At 46.1% G+C, this 20,842-nt stretch overlaps 1 protein-coding gene across 1 annotated transcript in view; it reads left to right on the top strand.

Moving 5' to 3' along the window:
* Positions 1-20,842, top strand: part of znf536 (zinc finger protein 536) — a 150,204-nt gene that overhangs the window by 4,144 nt on the left and 125,218 nt on the right. The window contains exon 2 of the mRNA XM_084682861.1: positions 16,908-16,985. The gene's annotated coding sequence lies outside the window, so the exon portion shown is untranslated. The remainder of the gene's footprint in view (positions 1-16,907; positions 16,986-20,842) is intronic.

The raw sequence follows: 20,842 nt of genomic DNA, 5'->3' as shown, positions 1-20,842 counted from the left end.
TGTGAGAGGGAAAGCATGTGAGAGAGAGAGAGAGAGAGAGAGAGAGAGAGAGAAAGAGAGAGAGAGATATGGACGAGAGACTCTAAAGCAGTGTAGCAGCAGAGTGATCGTGGACGTCAGGGGGATCTAAGAATAAAGAGCGTCCGGCGGGTGAGGTGATGATGGACCGGCTCGACTCAGGCTCCTCGTGCCAGGGTGCCAGGAAGAAGAGACTGTCTGTCTGGGAGAGATGGAGGGACAGAGAGAGAGAGAGAGAGAGAGAGAGAGAGAGAGAGAGAGAGAGAGAGAGAGAGAGAGAGAGAGAGAGAGAGAGAGAGAGAGAGAGAGAGAGAGAGAGAGAGAATGTGACAGAGAAGCCGAGGGCGTGCATTAGGCTTCAGATTTAAAAAATAAAATAAAAATAAAAAACATTTTGTTAGATTAAGGAAGGTGAAAGGGACTTGCTAGAGATATCCTTTTGAGTTTTTTACTGTCAAAGAAGACATTGATGTGGAGAATGTATCTAAATGGACTTGGACCTGGGGGTCATCATTGATATGAAGGTTCGTAGAAGGGATGTGTTGATTCTTGGCTCACGCTTTGGCAGAGATGGACTTGTTATCTGGCCTTGCCCACTGTCTTAGCCACCCGCATCTATAGACATCTGGCATACTCAGCCATGTGCATAATGTACTCACATTTACTCTATAAAATACTCTGTGGTACTTACTCTTGGTTGGTTTTGGTGAATGATAGACTTACATTATCAAAGTGTTTCCAGTACGGGTGGGGGTGGGGTCTGGGATATTTTCAAGTTCGTTAGCATTAGGATTTATGAATGCATTGTATCCTGTCAGGTCTATTTCCTTTTGATCTGTGGAGGAGCACTGCATTCCAGCCCTGTCATTTCTGGAGACAACAGCTTAACACAAACAGGCAACAGGCCATCAATCAGGCCTCCTCAAGCATGGCACTGGACTGCTTAACAGGCTGTCTGGCAGGGCTAAGACAGTGGTACACATCTGAACCTAGGAGGAGATGATCGTGCAGGGGATGCTTGAAGACTGAGGTTATGTGTGTGTCTGCGTGTGTAAGAATGTACTGGTACCGAGCTAGGGGTTTGTGTATGTGTGTAAGTGTGTATGTGTGTATGTGTGCATGTGTGTGACTTGAGGACGGGGCAAGGCGAGAACGTTTCGTTTCTCCCTCATGAAGAGGTCTCCCCAGCTCCACTTCCGATGCCTGCTCTCCACCTCTGACCCCCCTCACCCCCCCCCCCCCCCCCCCCCCCCCCCGACGACTAGTTAGAGCCAACACACGTCCTCAAAGAGGGGACCTTCAGAGAGCAGGGGCTGAGGGGCTTGTCTCTGCACACAGAGAGGAGCAGGAGAGAGGACCCTGCACCTTTAATTATCATCAAGAGGTTTTCTCCAAAGGACGGAGGCGTTGCAGTTATGTTGCGTCGTAAATCTGCCCTGGATGCCGTATATTGTGTTGAACTATTACTGTTCACTATTATACTGCATATCCAACTGCCTCTCTAGGACCTGATTTACATAATTGGATCTTTAATGAAACTTGCCTTGTGGAACAAAAAAAAAAAAAAAAAAAAAGAAAGAAAATAACTGATGGAATAAAAAAACATGATAGGAAAAAAGAAGTTGTGGAAGTGAACGTTTTTAAAAGAGGGGTGGGTGTGTGAAGAGGATGATGGTGGGGAGGGGTGAGGGGTGAGGGGTTGGTGTCGGAGCTTAAAAAGAGGGGTAGTAAAGAGGAATTGTTGGAAAGAGCGAGAGAGAGAGAGAGAGAGAGAGAGAGAGAGAGAGAGAGAGAGAGCAAGAGAGTGGGGATAGAGGAAGGGAAAGTGACCTGCCTAGCTCACACATCAGTGGCGGTGCTACAAATAGGATGAGATGTGTCTGTGAAAGCTGAACATTCCCAGCCAGGTCTCTCGGGTTATTACTACAATGGCTGGATATTCTTTAGCCTGGGGGATTTTAGCTCTTCTGTCTACACTCATTTCATATACGTGTTACGCGGCGAAGATGGGCCTTTTGTAGCGGGAAAGCCGCCTCGCTACCACGTTCCTGTCTGACGGAATTCCTCCGTCGCAAATATTTTGACAGTGTCTAATCAGGAGGGGAGCGGGGCGTTTTTTAGGAGCGTTGCCGTAGCGCCTGTACTGGCTCTGTTCTAGGTCTCTCTGGGACAGGTTCAAAGCCTGGGCTTGCTGCTATTCTGTTTTGTATAGAAGGGATGAAGGAGGAAGTGTTGAGGTGGTTTTGTGGAATTGTTAGTTTGTGTGTTTGCGCATTAGTGTGTCTTATCTTTTGCATTTTTGGGTATCAATGAATGTTTTATTTGTGTGTGTGTGTGCATGAGAGAGAGAGATACATAATCTGTGTGTGCCTATCTATAAGTTACTTCCCTTATCCTCCAACTTGTTTGTGCCTGTGAGAGGGCATTGTGTTTAATTGGTTAATTAAATTCCACGTGCCTTTTTTCCTCCGCTGTTGGAAGGTGAAGGTTAAAATCCTGATAGTGGCACTTTCAAACAGACGTGAGAGCAATAGATAATGACATGTTGTTTGTCCTGCGTTTGAAGGAGCTATCGTTTAAAACTGAACGTGAAAAAACTCCATCTCGCTGGCTTTTTAACGACCCGTCAGATGAGGGCCTCTTTAGTAGAACAGTGGCATGAGAATATCGGGGTGTGTGTTTGTGTGTGTGTGTGTGTGTGTGTGTCTGGTGGGAGAGTAATCAGATGGCAATGTTAAAAACGTATATCAACTGAATGGTGGTGATATATCAGAGTGTGCATGTCTGTGTGTGTGTGGGGGTAGGTGTGTGTGTGGGTGTGTGTGTGTGTGTGTGAGTTGTGGTGCGTGGGCTGGAGGGCCAGAACTCAGCCCTCCCCTGCTGTACTCCAGAGAGATCAGAGTGGATCATGTGTCTGCCTGGTTTACAGGTGGCTACCAGGGCACCACTACAGAGCGCTGGAGGGCTGGAGGGGAGGAGGGGGAGAGGAGAGCTTGTTACACTACAGAGAGGAGGAGGGCAGAGGAGGAGGAGGAGAGACAAGGGTTCAAGCGTGGCAACTTCCAAAGAACCGCCGTTTGCCAATTGGCGCCCGAAAAAAAAACAGTCTTCCTTCTACTTTTCTTAACACACATCTCCTGTCTTCGCTTTCCCTCCATCTCTCAGTCTCTCCCTCCCGTCCTCCCCCTCCCTCTCTCTCAGCATTTCTCCGTCTCTATCTTCCTCCCTATGACTCCAGTTCTCACATCACAGGTGGACATGTATTGTATTATCCAATCCCCCACCCTCCCTCCCTCCTCCGCCCCTCCATCTCTCCACCAGACCCCCCTCCTGTGTAATTCCTTGAGGAGATGCCTGGGCCCCGGGTCTCTGTATTGTGCGTTGGCCCCCCGCAGACCTGAGCTCTCCCGCTGTTGATTCTCAGGGTAATGATGTCACGGCGATAGTGGAGGGGAGCAAATGTCTCCTGATTCCACCATTTAACGGCTGGCTGAATTGGCTGATAATGATAGCACTGGCGTCTCCCCGCACCGAGACGGATCCGGCCCGACGAATTAACGGCTCCTAACCAGGGAGAGAGAGGGATGAAAAGAGAGACATGGAGGGAGAGATGGATGGATGCATAAATAGAGAGAGAGGGAAGGAGGGAGAAAGAGAGAGAGAGAGACAGAGAGAGAGGGAGAGAGAGAGAGAGAGAGAAGAGGGAAGAAGGGAGTGAGAGAGAAACGAGAGGGATGGAGGGAGAGAGAGGGAAAGATTGACAGAGAAAACAAGAGAGAGGGATTGACCAGACGAGAGGCAAAGGGAAAGGAGAGAGAGAGAGAGGAACGACAGAGCGTCATAGGAGGAGAGGAAGGACAGAGTAAGGGGCAGCGGGGGCGGGGATGGAGGGGGGTACTTAACGGTATCTGTTGTCTGCTTTAGAGCTAGCTGCTGGTGGTCTCATGACAGCGCTGATAAATCTGGCATGATAAAAGTCAGGGAAATGTCGGCCTGTCGACACACCTCCATTAAGACATAGTAGGCTGGGCCCTGCCACAGGGAGTTAACCACACAGGTTTAATGTCACTTTTTCTCTGGATTACACTAACAATCTCCGAATGGATTTCTAAAAATGTTACAGTGTGTCTGTGTAATTTGAGTTAAATCTACGATCTACTCTGTCTTGACATGCAAAGGACTTTAGTGATCGTATGGTCTGGGCATTATTCCTTTTATTCATTTATTTCCCCTTACGTTTGATTAAATATAATTTAAAAATTATGTACGCTGCATATCATCTTCTCCCTTAGTCAAACGTTTAAATGGAAAACTGTGAGGGCGTTTAAGCATGCATTTTAAAACACACGTTTCCCCAGGAGATGCCCCAATACCGGATAACTGTTCTCCATTTATGCAAAAGTAAATAAGTAGGCCCAAAAGGCAAATGAGCATTCCTGGCTTCAAACACATGCCCTTCTGTGAAGGCTGCTCTCCCTGACCACGTCTTCAGGGGAACAGTGCCATGAGGACGCAAAAGGACTGCACCGGCTTTCTGTTTTCCTTTTTTTTTGCAAGAATAAATATGGAGTATATATGTTTGTATATTAATGCCATGCTCCACTGTAATAGCAGGGCGGTGCTGCTCTGAATGTTTGCTGTGTTTGAAAGAGAGACAACCAAAGACCTGCTTTCTGGAGTTTTTATTCACTGACATTTTGTTCATGGTTAACCATGAAGTGATGATGAAAATGCGTCTGTCTCTCTCCCTCTCTCTCTCTCACACACACACACACGCAAAACAATGGGCACTTGCCACCTGGTGTTTTAAAAACATTTGAACCAGATCTGTGTTTGAGGAGCTGTCAGTTGTGTATGAACTGCTTGAAATTCCACATCTCAAGGTGTGAGCTAAATAGTATTTACTTCGGGGAATTTATCTTTATTTATCTTCTTTATTACCGAGGTGAATTTTAAAAGGGTTCTGTGTGAGAATTCCCAAGGCACCCAGCCTTCTTTTACACACCTTTTAAGTCTTAAGATGTTTGGCGCAGTGCCCCCACCAGAGACAACACTTAACTGATCTTCCTCCATTCCTGATGATTCCCACAAATCAGCCTTGTTTACCCTCTCGCTTTTGTTCTCTTGGATCATTCGTTTCTTCTTCTTCGTGATCGTACGCGGTGGTTGTCTCCTCTTTTTAGTTTTTATTATTTTGGGAGATTTTTTCTTCCATTTCATCCTTTTGTTCTGTCGTTCACTCCAATCGCAGTAATGGCGTGGCGAGCTTAAGTGGAAGTGCTGGGCCAGATTCTCGTTAGGCTCCAGAGCCGTTTCGGTAAATAGGACTGTCAGGGTGGATCTGAGCGTGGGCAACGCAACATGACTGCCTCACCGACACTTCCTCCAGAGACGGGAGGAGACACACTGGCATCTTGGAACAACACAAAGAACAAACAAACGAAAAGGACTTGAAAAGAGAAACTTGTTTTGGAGGGAAAAATTGACATGGTCCTGTTTTTGATGACACAAAATGATGGGGCCAGAGGAGAGAGGGATTGCGTGTTACATGATCTGGTTTCAGTGTGGCTCCCCAACAAGTGGTCGAGTGTTCACGACTGAAACGCTCCGGTCAAGTTGAACACATCTCAAGCCCGGGCGGGATCCCCATGTGTTCCACAGGCAGTAGCAAACCTCCTGTCCCCTCAACCTTTTCAATTCTCTGCTCCTCAATTTGGGGATCTGTCTGAAGTTTTTCCTTTTTTCCTCACTGCCGTTCGCGTGGCCGTGAGCTCTTGAATTCCGCAGTTGTTCAGAGCTGAACTCATGCTTGTTAGAGCGCAGGGGTGGATGGGTGTTGATTGTGAAGACCCTCTGTGTGGGGGGCCTGTATTAGCGCTGTGAAATATCATCTCTGTTTAAATTTGCATGATGATGGTTCTGTGACCAGTCACAGCTAGATCAACCAGCCAGAGGCTTAGGTTGTGGAGACAAGATTCATATGTTACCCTCCCCCCAACCGCCCCCTTCTACCTACCCACTCCACTCCCCCCATCTCTGTTCCATCTTGGGAGGTCTCAGTGTGAATGCTCACTTCCCCAAACCCCCCCACCCCCACCGATAAGCGGCGATCATGAGCGACGTTCGGTGGGCGATCCAGTTTCAGCCGACGGGATTGGGAGCGTTTCCCCTAGATCTGGCTGCCGTTTATTTCTCTCTCCCGCTCCGGCCTCTCCTGCTCTCCCGTGTGTGTGGAGCGCTCGTCTGATTGCTCTAGCCTCAGGGCTCTCCAGTGTTCACTAGATCCCTGTGATTATATTAATGGCCTCCCTTTCCTCTACCTCTCTCTCTACCTCCCACCATCCCTCCATCTCTCCGCTCAGTGTAGGGCGTCCCGACTCCCGAGGACAGTCTTGGGTATGGAGAGGGTGTGTATGTAGAGTGTGTGTGTGTGTATGTGTGTGTGTGTGTGCGTGCGGAGCGTAGAGGGAAATGGATCTCTGACCAGTCAGGTCGCAGGTTTACAGGCTCAGGTGCCCCCAGTCCTCCCCGGGCGTGGTACTTAGCTGGCTGCGCTGTGTCGGAGAACGACCTGGTGATGTTGTAGTAGGAGCCGTGGGACGCGCCTGCTTCAAGGGAGGAATGATAAGTAGGAACACTCCTCAGTGAAGGTACATCAGACTCCGGCTCAAACTTCCTGGCTGACTGTAGTTGATTTCGGTCATGTAGCTCTGCGGTGGTTGTTATGCTTTCATCCCGAGAACACAGTGTGATAATGTTTTCTGTGTGGTTTCTAATTTCATTTATCGTAAGTGGACTTGTGTGTGTGTGTGTGTGTATACTCGTGTGTGCGTGCCCGTGTTTGCCAAATTGTAGCGTGCCCGACTTTCTTCTGCGCGAGTCCTGTTGCTTAGTAATAGCTGTGGTGTAGTGCAGAAGCCCTGGAGCGCTCCCTCTCTTTCTGTGTGTCTGCGTGTGTGTGATGAGGATGGGAGGGGGGTGAGCCCCTGCTGGGGGGGGGCATTTGATCCAGCCATGGAGGGTGTCGGTGTGCGGCCCAGTGGAGGTCAGGCTCGTCCTCGGCTTTCCTTTTCATCCATTTCCCCTGGCTGCAGGCGGCCGTGGTCCCCACTTTTGTTGTCGGAGGTAATCTGTGAAGTGATCTTAATTATGGAGCTTCGCCCTGTTTTTTCTCCCTCTTACACGCTTTTAATCAAACAGCGTGGTTAGTTAGTAATGAGAAGGAGGGAGGGAGGGAGGGAGGAAGGAACGGAGAGAGTGTCTGCTCGTCGTTGAGCGAAGAGATGGATGGAAGGACTGGGGTGCTGAAATAAATGTAGACTAGCTGAATGACTAAAAATTATAAGAGGATAATAGGCCGTTTTCCTGTTCATTGCATGAGGTAAGAAATTGCCTGTTTTAATTAAACTCTTTCAGCTATGGTTGGCCATTTCCATTCTAAATGTGACGTCCTCTTGAAAGTTTAGTGCATACTTCCGGGTGTTGCCGTCGACATGGCGTGAGAGGAAGCTGTCATAGCACCGCTGGCTTGTTCTCCACACAGCCATCAGGACTCCAGACCCCACAGCACTGCCATTCACATCATCCGGCAAGACGGCACATAAGGGGACGATTTCATGAACGAAGGAATAAGTTGAAGAGACAGGAGGAAGGGAGGGAGGGCGGGGGGAGGGGGTGCTGTGGAGGGGTGGATTGAGAGAGGGAGGGATAGAGGAAGGGTTTAGAAGGAGGGAAAGGAGGGGGGCGGGCGTGTAGATGGAATCCATTACACATAAACACCCTTAGCACTGATAGGATGATCCAGGGGGATTAAAGAGCTGGAGTGATGGACAGGGAAAAGGTGACCACATGGAGCGCTGCATGCATAAAGAGCCCCGCTGCCCACGCCTCACACACACACACACATACACACAGGCACACACACGCCACTCAACACACACAACCTCCAAGGTCACTCAACTCGACACTTCCAGGTCATCAGAGTTCGGAGGTCACCGTGCTGAGTGCACATGCACGGCATGTTCAACGCTCAATGTTGCCTGCTCAACAATAACAACACCTCAGTTTGTCTTTTGTCCTATATTTGGGAATTTCCTCTGAGCCTGCAGCTATGTGGGAGGCCCTACTCCTTCCATGGCTTCTGTAGCTTTCAACCCTCCTCTCATAATTATGCAGTGATCTCATTAGGAGTCCTGGTTGAGGGAAGTCCCACTTCCATGTTCCTGAGTTGAGGTGTGTCAGACGAAGCAGCGTTGTGCCTCTGACCCATGGCCTGGATGCTCTGCAGTGTGACCAGGTCCTTACAAGATCCAGACCAGGTCCCGGCCAGGTGGAGAGAAGGGCTAAACCAGGCTCCCAGAACTGCTGGGCTGGTTCCAGACTAGGTCCAGACTAATGTGCTGAGGGAGGGATTCTGGTGTCGGCTGCAGCTCTGAACAGGTCACAGGGAGGGGCCAGGGTTAAACGGTGGGACTGGAGAGGTCAACAGTGATTAGCTAGCATCTGACCCACTCTAGGGGTATTGGAGGGAGGCTGGGCGCTGTGTGTGTGTGTGTGTGTCTTTGAGAAAGAAAGAGAGCTTGTCTTTGTGCCTGTCTGAGGGCTGCTTGTCTCTCGGAGTGTGTGTGTACGTGTACGAAAAGGACAATAGCTGATAGAATCAGTAGCTGTGTGTGTGTGTCTCTGTGACTCTGATTGTGTTCCTGGTTCCCATCCTCCTCCATAGCCACACACCCAACACTCTCTGTGTCTGTATATTATTAAAGGTTGCCTCAGCGCTTCAGGAGCAACAACAGATGGCCATTTTTCATAAATCATGGGTATAAGATGATTACAGGAATCCCTGCCCCCTCCACGCAGCGCAGCTACAGTATCTTACTGCATGCTATAGGCCTCGTGTGTCTGTGTGGACCAGGGGTTAAAACCATTAGTAGATGTTAATTATTATTTCAAACTCTAGGTGCCCAGATCTCAACCAGGGGGGTTTGCTAACACTCATTTAAAAGCAAGGTATGGAAGACCATGCGCTAAAAAGATGGCAAAAATCTTTTTTTTTTTTTTCTTCATCCTCCACGTCTCCCTGCTCTCACTCACACTTGTTTTATTTTTTTGTACACTTGGCTGAGAGTTGCTCATAACAGGAAGTTAAATATATAGCACGGAGAGGTGGGGGGGTTGGCGGATGGGGGGTGGGATTATGTCTGTGTGGTTGCACTATTCCTTGATGTATGCACCATGTCAGGCAGTCATTGTCTCCTGGGTAAAGAATGATAGTTCAAATACCTACCATCCCTCCCCTGGTGCTCCAAATGCTCGCCTTTGAAGTTTTTATAATCCATCTGTCATCTTCGAGCAGGGAGGGCACATGTTCTGTACTGCTCAATTACAGAATTCTCTTTTGCCTGCTACAATGAGACAGGAAGCAAATAATATGGGCGACCCAAAAGAGAGGGGGAAGGAGAGAGGGAAAGATAGCTGGAGAGAGGGAAAGAGGTAACGGGAAAGGGAGAGAGAAAGAGAGAGAAAGAAAAAGAGAGGGAGGATCGCTCTGAATTCCGCATTCCCAATGTTCTCACGCACTTGATTGTGCGCCCCTTCTCTCTCATAGCTGGAGAACAAAGCATGTTTGTTGTGGGTGGAATGCCGAAAACACTTCCTACTGTTACAATTATAAGGAATTTGATTGAATGCTTATTGTTTGAAGAGTGGCGATTTTTATCGTATTTTAATGGGGGCTAAGTTTTCTCTCTGCCTCTTAAGAGCACTAGCTGTTAGCTAATCAAATTTCATTTGATATGAACATTCATTTGTGTAAAGAAAGGATTGAGGGTAATATATGTCGACAGCAAGGAGGGTGAGGAAATATGCATTGTGAAGATGTATAATTCATTTCCTTTTCATCATAAATTCTAGTTTTATAGACTAGTTTCCTATCACCCAGTTTTATGTAGTTTCTATTGAAGTTGGTTGCAGTTCTTGGTGGTAAAATCGTCTTTAATTGGAAGACCCTTTGTTGTGTTGCTTTAAACCTCCAGGAAAGACAACATAACTTCAGAGAGTCTTTGCACTGTAGACAAACAACAGCAGCAGCTGCAAATGACACCACAGAAACATATTTCATTAGCATAAGTGGAAGATGCTTTTAATGCTTCTACCTTTAATTATTTTATTTTATTTATTTATTTATTACCAACTGTTCACTCTCCATGTCTGTGTGATTTAGGTGGAAAAAGATCTGGGGAAAAAGTTCCCCCCCCAAAGAATTTTGTTCAGAAGATGAATAGATTGTTTTGAGAAACTAGAAAGGAAACTTGACATTCTTTTGTTGCCTTTGAAACTTCCAATATTTCGCCATAATTGTTTCATACACGTTGTATATCTTCATTTGCTGGGGAATAACACATCGGGCCTTTCTTCCTAAATAAAAGGCAGCACCCATCTGCCAGTGAATCCACTGCAGGCCGCCTGCTCATTGTAGAAATAATACAGATCCTAATGACTCCCACATATTCTGAAATCTCCCTTTTGAAATTGGTCTTGGCAGATTATTTGCAGGTACTTGAGTTGCATCTGTTTGCAATTTTGCAAATGTGGAAGACTTTAATGTGCTGCTCGGTGGGAGCGGAGAAAGAGGGGCTATTTTAACCCTGGGACAACACCCACTGTCATCTCACACCCTGGACACTCACCCAGACCTAGCTCTGGCCTGCCTGCCTGCCTACCTGCCTGCCTTTCTGCCTGCCTGCCTGCCTGCCTGCCTGTATGAGTGTGTGTTGGCTTAAGATGGGTGTTTGACCTTCTTATTAGTCCTGAATGACTCAGTTGATTGAAGTAGGATGGCATTTTGAAGAACAGTTCTTTTACCATGACATTACTAGTTTTACTATGCATGACAAGTATCCTGACCACACTACAGAAGGACATTACTTGTTTGACTCTCCATGAAGTTTAAATAGGACCACACCTGGGTGCCACTATACCTAGTCAGTCCTTACTTCTCTCTGCTTCTGTCTGTATCAGATGGATAATTAATCAAATTAGTTTCATGAAACTGTAACCTAAGCTGAAATCATGGTGGCTTTGGTCCCTATTATTTCTACCATGTGGCAAGCAGCTGACCAACTTAAGCCGTTTTCCCTCCCTCCCTCCCTCCCTCCCTCCCTCCCTCCCTCCCTCCCTCCCTCCCTCCCTCCCTCCCTCCCTCCCTCCCTCCCTCCCTCCCTCCCTCCCTCCCTCCCTCCCTCCCTCCCTCCCTCCCTCCCTCCCTCCCTCCCTCCCTTCTTTCTCCCCCCTCCCTCCCTCCCTCCCTCCCTCCCTCCCTCCCTCCCTCCCTCCCTCCCTCCCTCCCTCCCTCCCTCCCTCCCTCCCTCCCTCCCTCCCTCCCTCCCTTCTTTCTCCCTCCCTCTTTCACTCCATTATCTCTTTCTGTTTTTCCCCTACTTTGTCTGCCTCTCTCTCTCTGTCTCTCTCTCTCTCTCTCTCTCTCTCTCTGTCTCTCTCTCTCTCTCACTCTCTCTCTCTCTCACATACACACACACTTTCTCTCTCCTTTCTCTTCCTCCTTCCATGTAAACTGTAATACCATGGTCCATTGTCAGGCCAGGCGAGGGCTGAGCTGGGCCTAACTGGGATATTTGGACATAACCAGGCGTGTAGTAACTGGTCGGACTGTAGGTGGTTACAATTATATTGATTGGAGAATTCATTAACAGTGTTTATTCAGCAGAACATGAATGAAAACTCTGAACTCTTGACTCCATTCTTTGTTTTGTATTTTTTCCTTTTTTTGTCGTTTTTTGGGGGTAGAGGGTGGGGGTTTGGTCTTTTTTGTTTTATTAGGAGCGAGGGAAGGGTGGTGCCAGGGTTGGAATTATGTTGAAAGTGTATGCCTTGCAACTTTCTCCCTGTTGGAAATGTTTATTTGAACAGTAAGCTCATGATTTGAATATTTGTAATCCATGCTTAAATTTACAGGCCAGATGAACTTTTTGGCACGCAATGGCAACCATAAGTAGGATTTTCACAAAAGCTTTACAAAATTTTAAGCCATTTGCACGGCTTATATAATTTAGAGGGGGGAAAATGTTCCCTATCTTATTACTTTGTACCTTAAAAAATATCAATATTTGTCACTCAAAGTGTTCAATCTACACACAGACATGCTACTTTAGTAATATGCATTCAGAGAACATGGCGTGGACGAAAGACCGGATGCATTACTGGAGAATCCATGAAGATTGGAAAAACATGTCTCATAGTCTTCCATGTTCAATTCAAATGAGTTTACTCCATGCTAACAGGCCACCCATCTCGTGGACTGTGCTAAACTGGGCCAGGCTAGGTAAGACTGGCCATGCAAGTCTGAACTAAGGTGGGCCAAGCTAGGTAAGCCAGTACTAGACGGTCTGGTCTGGTCTGGCCTGTCTTTGTGTTCTGCTGTTCTGCTTTGGTCTAGGCTGTGATAAACTGGTCTGGTCTTGGCTGTGCTGGACTGGTCAAGTCTAGGCTGTGCTGGACTGTGCTGGCCTGATCTGGATTGATCTGGATTGATCTGGATTGATCTGGATTGATCTGGTCTAGGCTGTGCTGGCCTGATCTGGATTGATCTGGATTGATCTGGTCTAGGCTGTGCTGGACTGGTCTTGGCTGTGCTGGACTGGTCAAGTCTAGGCTGTGCTGGACTGTGCTGGCCTGATCTGGATTGATCTGGTCTAGGATGTGCTGGACTGGTCTGGTCTCGGCTGTGCTGGACTGGTCTGGTCTAGGCTGTGCTAAGCGGCTGGAAAGCCAAACAGAAAGGACCGCTTTCTTAAATGATGCTAATCAGTCCGGAGGGGCCTGGCCTCCATCCCTCATCAGTTCTCTGTAATTCAGATGTGCTGAGAACCTGAAATTAAACGTGTCACTGTGTGTGTGTATGAGAGAAAAGAGAGAGAGAGAAACAGAGAGAGAGAGAGAGAGAGAGAGAGAGAGAGAGAACACTGAGAGAAAAAGAAAATGTGTGTGTGTGTGCATGTGTGTGTGTATGAGTGTGTGTAGTAAGCAGGGCTGTGGATGGGGTTAAGGAGAACCAAATTAGCGGACGGGGGTAATAACACAAGCCATGGCTTTCTCTTTCTCCTTGGAGAATGTCAAGATGATTTAGCTTCTCCCTGTTGTCTGCTTGAGCTTCTTCAGCCCTCCACTGCACACCCGGCTGTGTTCCTACCAGCTGTACACCATTTGAGCAGTGTGCTAGCTGTAGTATGTAGAACATAGTAAACTGTGTTTGTGTGTTCCTACTCAAACTGTCTGTGTGTGTGTGTGTGTGTGTGTGTGTGTGTGTGTGCTTGCTTGCTTGCTTGCATACTTCCTTGCCACTTTATGTGCCTATGTGTCTTCTCCTTGTTTTGTGTATGTGTGTATGTATGTGTGTGTGTGTAGACGCCAGTTGGGCGACCAGCTGAATGGTGGTGCTGCTCCTGCCCCTCGTGGTCCTTGGCAGTTAGCGGTGTGAAAAAGCCCTCTCTTTGAGGGCATTATATAGATTAATGTGCTGTGCCTGGGGCTTCCAGCGACACCCCACCAGGGAGCCCGTACGGCAGATTTGGGCCTGACGGTGTTGAGGGGGGGTGGTGCAGGGGAGGGGGTTTGGGAAGGGGGTTGGGGGGGGGGGTTCTGGCGGAGGGACCGGGACTGGCTGAGCCCCCTCCTGGGGAAGACAAACAGAGGCTTCTGGCCTGGATCTGGGGGGTATATATGGGTATCTGGGGGGGATCCGGGAGGCCAGTGTGACCTGATCCAGGCCTCATCTGGTCCATGTGTCTCATTAGAAGACCCTCCTCCCTGTCTCCTCCTCGTCAGTCAGCCAGCAAGGAGCTGCTGCTCCCAGCCTCCTAGAGCCAAGCACACCTCCACACACACACACACACATACACACACACACACACACACACAGAGTGGACTATAAACCCTCTTACGTACGATCTCTGAGAACAAAAAGAGTACATATAGTAAAGAATAACAATAGAGGGCTAATCTTGGAGGTTGTGAAATCATGCCTCCGTAAACAGCACGTTCAAACCAACAATGGCACCATAGTCATCTGTCTGGTGATTGTTGTGTTGAAATCGCTGATTTCATGACTTTACCTTTTACTTAGTGAAGCTGTGGAGGTGTTCTTATCATGATTTTAGTACATCTTATCAGCATTCCATTCATGATTAGACACATCTGTTTGTGTGCATGCGTGCGTGTGTATGTGTGTGATTTGCTTTGTCTCAAATCATGTGCTTGGGATACATGAGTATGTCTATCTGTGCACCCTTGTGTCTCGGTGTGTGTCTTTGTGTGAATGCATTCAACTGTGTGTGTCTATGCATCCGTTTGTCAACGTGTAGGCCTGACTGTGTGTATCTCTGAATGTGTGTTTCTTTTTTTACTGTGTGTGTGTATGTGTATCTGGGTGTGTTTTAGTGTAAGTGTGTGTGTCTGTGTGTAGCTGTTGTGTATTTGTGGACCATTCTAGCGGCAGCACTGCTTAAATAACCTACTTTTGTCTGACACCAGCATCAGTTGTAGAGGTGCACATATGCAGAAAGCTATTTGGAAAGGCATCCTCGTGCCTGTCAGCTTTTATTATGCTGGAAGGTGTCATGTTTGTAACGAAGCTGAGTGCAGATGGCAGAGTGGAAGAAATGGATCACTAATTTTAACAATGATTAATGAACAGAGATGGAAAATGAATTACATCGGACTATTGGAGGCAGGGAATATTTTCTCTGAAAATGTTAACTTCGGCTGCCAGGCTGTTGTAATGTAGAACACCAGAAAGTGTGTGTGTGTGTGTGTGTGTGTATGTGTGTGTGCGTACCTGTGTTGTATGTGTGATTATTTTCCCCACATCCTTTGTAAAATCAACACTTCACTGCTTTCGTCTATTACTTCGGCGTTTGCAAACTTAAACAGTGCATGTGCTCTCCATATTTTACCCCCCTGTGTATCACTACTCCCGTAAAGGAACACACTATTAATAAGGTAAACACTGCAAAGGTTACCTTGTCAAAAAATAGTACCTATTTTCATTTAACTTGTGTGCTTTGGAATTGCATGCCCATATGCTATAGTGAATTAAAACACTAGTCATGTCACAGTGTATTGGTTTACTCGTCCTTTAGTAATGCCAGTGTTTCCCACACCTTTGTGAAACTGGAACTTTCATGGAGTTTCATTGGTCATACAAGTTCATAGCAAGACACACTTTTAGAAGACATGTAAACAAATCCAAACTTAAAGTTACCTTTCTCTCTCTGCAAGCATTTCTCTGTCTTTCTTTCCTAGAGAACTCTTCCCTTACATTCCCCAAGTTCCACCTTTGCTTGTCTGTCAAGGTTTTGCCAGGTGTGCGGCCTCTGAGAGTTGTTCTAATAGATGTATGTGAACTATTCTGAATTTAATTAAGCTCCTGATGGGAAATACTTTAAGGAAGAAAACACAGCAACCTCTGAAAACAATACACCCCCCCTCTCTATCTATTTCCATTTATATATCTCTCTCTCCACTCTACTGTTTCTCTATATTTCTCTCCCTTTTTTTCTCTCTGTCTCTCTCTTTCGCTCTCTCTTTCTCTGTGAGCGATCTCGTGTTACCTCAGCATATGCTAAAGACTCTGAAAACATACACAATGCCTTTGGTGAACAAGGTAGACGGAATGCTCCTGGGAGCCAATTTAGAATGTGACTTAAGGCAAGCGTGGCTTTTGTGTTAGCATGTGTGTGTGTGTGTGTGTGTGTGTCTTCCTCTTGGCGCTCCATTGAAATAGTAGTTCTGATTAGAATTCCCCTTGCTAGCTCCTCGGGTGGCCTTCTTTGAGATCTCTTGGCCCCTCTTCAGCTCTGTCAGCCCCAATCCCAGCCCAAGCCTAAACCCCAGTCCCAGCCTCAACCCCAACCTTGGCCCTAGCCTCAGCCCAAGCCTCAATTCTCCTGACCCACTCTCAGCTCTCTGTTTCCACTTATGACCCAGTCTCACCCATCTAACTCTAGCCTGCATTTAACTTTTCTGCTCCAGTCTCACCTACTAACTCCAGCCACAGTATCACACTCAACATCTTGTGACTGAAGCCAAAGCTTCTGTTCTACTCTTACCTTCGTCTCCAAACATTTCTGCATATTTCCCTCTTTCTTTCTTTCTTTCTTTCTTTCTTTCTTTCTTTCTTTCTTTCTTTTTCTTTCTTTCTTTCTTTCTTTCTCTTTCTTTCTTTCTTTCTTTCTTTCGTTCTCTCTCTCTCTCTCTCTCTCTCTCTCTCTCTCTCTCTCTCTCTCTCTCTCTCTCTCTCTCTCTCTCCCTCTCTCTCTCTCTATCTCTCTCTCTCTCACTCTCTCTCTCTCTCTCTCTCTCTCTCTCTCTCTCTCTCTCTCTCTCTCTCTCTCTGTGAGGTCTCAGTGTTGGCATAACTCCCTTAAGTTATGTGTTACTTTAAAAGGGAGGAGACGTGTTGTAGTTTGCACATCTTACGGGAGCTTGTTTATTTGTCTAATATTAAGCAGCAGCCCTTTAAAGAAAGATCTGGTTCCAGTGAAATACTTTGTTTCAGTTTCTCACACTCGGCTCTGGTCTTCCTTTAAAAGGGTGTTTAAGCTCAATAAGGACTGCAGAATCTCACTAACCTTCGATGTCTGTTAAAAAAACAACACTTTTGTTACAGTTGTTTGTTCCAAACCATGATGTTCAAAACCACAGTGTTGTTGATCTTGACCTTGAATTTCCATTCAGTTTACTGTAACAGCCTTAAAAAGCATTGTTGATTTATTGGATGCTTTTTTCTTTTTCTTTGTTACAAATTGTTACAAACGTGTCAAACTTTAATAACACTGCCTCTTTATTACCTGGTTTGGTGGTTGTGTTTACAGGTACCTGTCGCCCCCTGTGCTAAGCTGTCTACGTTCTTCCTGAAGCCGGTGGTGTGTGTCAGAAGAACAGAACTGCAGGTATGGATCTTTGCCACCTCGATTGATCACGTAAAGAGGAGGATATTAAACATGTCTGTCACATCTACCCCTCCTCTAGCATGGTGGGCGGTGGATGAGAGTGGTGGGTGAAAGTCTACGTGTGTCTTTGTGTGTTTATGTATGTGTGTGTGTGTTTGTGTCTGTGTACGTGTGTGTGTGTGAACTTTATTTGGAATGATGTTACCATCTCCAGCCTAATCAGGAAGCACAATTTGTATAAAAAACAAAACAAAAAAAACAATCATTAAAACATTCTTGGAGACTCCATCCACACACACACACACACACACTCATAGACACACACACACACACACTCATAGACACAGACACACACACACTCATAGACATACACACACATGCAAACACTCCAAGAAAAGACGAGCAATCTTTAGCTGGAAGTAATGTGATTTCTAAATAAACGCCCGCCTGTCAAAAGCAGGGACGTGTTCCCTTCCCCAATGTAGCTCAAGGAGACAATTAGCAAACAGAGGTGACACGGTAAACAGGTGCAGCCATTATTCTGGGAGCTGGAAGAGATGCAGCCCAATCTCTCACCATGATGGAATTGTATGACAGGCTGGGTGAAGGATCTATCTGCATCAGGGCTCCGCTGATAGGGTCTGGAATATCAGTTTAGAACACTGCATGCAATGTCCTCCAAGAATCTTCATCATCATCCTTGTCATCATCCTAATCCTTGCAATAGGTAGTCGGCTCACTAGACTGTCTGTCTAGATAAGACCCAAGGGTTGGATGGTTTCTGCTTGGTTTGAAATGTTCTCATGGTACCATACCTCCTTGGTTCTATTCCTTTGTCTATCGATTCACCTCCCTCCGTCTGTCAATCTATACATTTCTTTCTCTTTAATTCACCCTTCATCCCTCCCTCCCTTTATCTCTCTCGAATATCCTACCTCCAATCCCTCTCCAATAATTATTTACACATTTTCTATCACACTGCAGCTGCCTTTTAATTCATGTCAGGCCACCATCCTGTGTGAGAGAGAGAGGTCAAGCCGGTTTGTAAAAATTGATTGTTCGTAAAGTGCTAATCAATGGAAACCTTTTCTCTTGAAGCTTGGAAGCTAAAACATTTATAGAAAAAAAAAAGAAAAAAAAAATAGATTTAGGTGTCGGAGTGTGATTTTTAGGACAGCTGTCTTATGCACCCTCAAATAATTCCCACGTCAAATCACTTTATAGCAGACTGTATATATAGCAGTCATATAGACTTTGAAGTTCTACAGATACACAGTGGTCAGCCGTGTCCTCACCGTTTTCACGATTGAACCATCTTTGGATATTTGATCCTGAGATTTCATTACTCACAATACCATTTTTCAGATCAGTTAGGTTACATTCCCTGTAGTAAATCAGTCTTGGTAATTGTCTGTTGTTTTGGACCCTGTCTGTTTGCTGTATACATATTAATCAGATAAAGGAGGGTGAGTCAGTCCGCTTGGCTGGTGTCACGTCGGAGGTATGTGCGACAGATTTCAGTCATATTGGATCCGTGGCAAACACATGCTCCCCTTGACGCATTCTCTCACTGGTTCACAAGATGAACACACACACACACAAACATATACACACAAATATACTCACTCATGCATACACTCACTTGCTTGCACACACACACAGACACACACTGTAGATTATATGTTGGATATTCGACAAACATGAACAACTGATTAAATAATTCTTTAAATTCTATAATTCTCAAGTCACCATACATTGAGAATCCTTGACATTTTAAGTTGAATATCTACGGTAAACAGATAAAAAGATATATGTTTTAGATATATCCAGGTCTAGTTCCAATGCTCTCAGATGGTTTACATCACAGTAATGTAATGGATGTTCAACTCTGATGGAGGTAGGATTTTAGTCCAAGCCTTCCTTTACAGTAATCAATTCCTTATAAGGAACCAACCAACCTTTAGCATTTGTATTCCAGGCTTGACACAAGCAAGGGCCCAGACTGTCATGATTATCTTAAATAAAGGTCCTGTTCCTCACAGTGGTCTCTGGTTAGGTTTGATCAGAGTTCATCCTGTCTCTGTTGTGCGTTAGTCCATCATGCTGTCAGGAATAAAAGATGATTGGCGTCCTAGCGACGCGTCCTGTTCCCCTCAGCTCCAACCTCACCAGCCAGACGAACAAACACAAGACTTGGTGGGAGTTAATGATAATAATTATTTTGCTTCTTTTTTTATTTCAGGATAATTATTTAAGAGGTTCCTCGTCATCAATGTAATCAGTAAAGAGAGATTACAGAAAATCCACAGGCAAACAGATGGTACTTAGTAGTTGTTGTTGTTTAATATCAAACTCGCTACTGTAGTACAGTACACTTAGAGCTGGCACACAGAAAGGACAATCAAAAGGGCAAATGGTGGAAAAATATAATCTCTTCATCCTTATGAAGAGAAATAAAAGACAATCAGAACTGTAATTAAGACTTGTTGGGTGTCCTCGGTCAAAGCCACCCAATCAACCAACGTCTCCACACTCACATACAAACAGCTATGTGAAAAAAGGAGCACAAAAAAAAGCTGTTCAACTCGGCGAGCAGTATTTAAACAGAAAACACTGACCCTGTGACTTTCTCTATTAGCACAGAGCGTGTTGCTTTGGTTGTTCGCACGCAATAGTCACGAATAAGGTCAGCGTTTGTTAGCTTCCCTCTGCTGGGATGAGCCTATGCGCCGACATCCTCCCTAACTGGCGCTTGTGCCGGGAACCTCGGATCCGCATGTGTGTGTGTGTGTGTGTATGTGTGTGTATATGTGTGTGTGTTTTCATTATTTCTTTTTATTGTACACGACCAGCGAGGAAGAAAAAGGCTCTTGCTTTCCAGGGTCGGTGCGATCGGAACACCAAGGCTGCTGGCCTACATTCCTGACTAATTGTATAATTGGAAAAGCTCTCCAAATGAGCAACTCCCTATCCCCCCCCCAACTCAGCACCCCCCCCACCCCTTCCTTAAGCATTGCTCTTCTTCCCAGCGCTTCCCCCCTTCAAAGCGAATCGCAAAAGAGCATTTTGGGAATAATAATAATTTCAAAAAGAAAACGTCCATTATTAATCGGGGGTACCACCAGCAATGTCTCTGTGCCTCACTCAGCCTCACATACGTGCCCGTGACACAACCTTCCTACCCAGGCCCGTCCACATCCGCTCTGCTGTTAGCCACAAAGCCTCCAGAAAATGATCCAGGCTCTGTCCAAAACTGAATTCTTCTAATAAAAGTAATAAAAGAACACATTATCTTGAGAATAGCTAAATAAACACAGTAGTGTGTAACCCAGGGATGACCCTGCGGTGTTGTCATGGTCTGCCAATCCAAATGGAAAAGTACTCCTAGCTGCTGAGGCGAAGTGGAGCCCTCCTGCTTGTAACGGATGGCCTACCTGTGAGCTGTCTGGACAAGCCTTCATATCTTACTGACGTGAACCAACTCTCATGGTCAAATTGGATTTCCAGATTTATGTCCTCGTGTCGCGTGTCGCTTATTCCCATGGATACAGAGGAATGGTAGGATGGTTTCTGAGGTCCGCGGACGGCCCTAACAAGATTTCCGTGCGGTTAAGAAGAATCCGTTAATTAATACTATTGATCAGTAAAAAATAGAGGCAAATGTGATTTGCATACACCGAGAGTGATCAATGCATTAACCGATTTTCTCTTTTTTTCTCTCTCTCTTCAAAATCTGATTTCCTTTGTTTTCAAAGTGAAAGAGGGAGAGTTCAGACTAATGCTGATCGATCCTGCCTCTCCTAGACAAGAATACAAAGTATTTTATTAGTCACTGAAATATATGAAGCTATTGGTCA

The sequence above is a fragment of the Hypomesus nipponensis genome, chromosome 19 (genome assembly GCF_054491055.1).
Source record: "Hypomesus nipponensis isolate SF chromosome 19, ASM5449105v1, whole genome shotgun sequence".
NCBI classification, from domain to species: Eukaryota; Metazoa; Chordata; class Actinopteri; order Osmeriformes; family Osmeridae; genus Hypomesus; species Hypomesus nipponensis.
Note: the sequence above shows the minus strand (reverse complement) of the source record. Positions and strands in the feature narration are given on the sequence as shown.